The sequence below is a fragment of the Phacochoerus africanus genome, chromosome 9, assembly GCF_016906955.1.
Source record: "Phacochoerus africanus isolate WHEZ1 chromosome 9, ROS_Pafr_v1, whole genome shotgun sequence".
NCBI lineage: Eukaryota > Metazoa > Chordata > Mammalia > Artiodactyla > Suidae > Phacochoerus > Phacochoerus africanus.
This window is the reverse complement of record NC_062552.1, coordinates 67044285-67044619: the sequence shown is the minus strand read 5'-3', so window position 1 is coordinate 67044619 and position 335 is coordinate 67044285.

Here is a 335-nt window from a genome sequence, read left to right as displayed (position 1 = left end):
CATTTAATTGGTATTAACTACTCTACTAAAGATCTATTTAATGCACTTAGGTAAGACCCTTTCTTTCCATGAAATTGGATCTTTGGCTCAAAATTTAATCTCCTGCCAAGGACTCTGCACTATGTAGGTGACGTAACACTGAGGTAGGCTCTTAACATTTCATTGCCAGGAATATAAAGGAAATTGATCCGATTATTTGCCAAATAATGTTTCTTCATCAGGGCTAAGTCCTCCCCTAAGTGGGCTGTCAAAGAGAGGAGGAAAAAAAGCAGTCACTCTTAGTTGTATTTTCCAGGACTCAAATTCAGCCATGAAAAAAATCAATGCATTAAAAA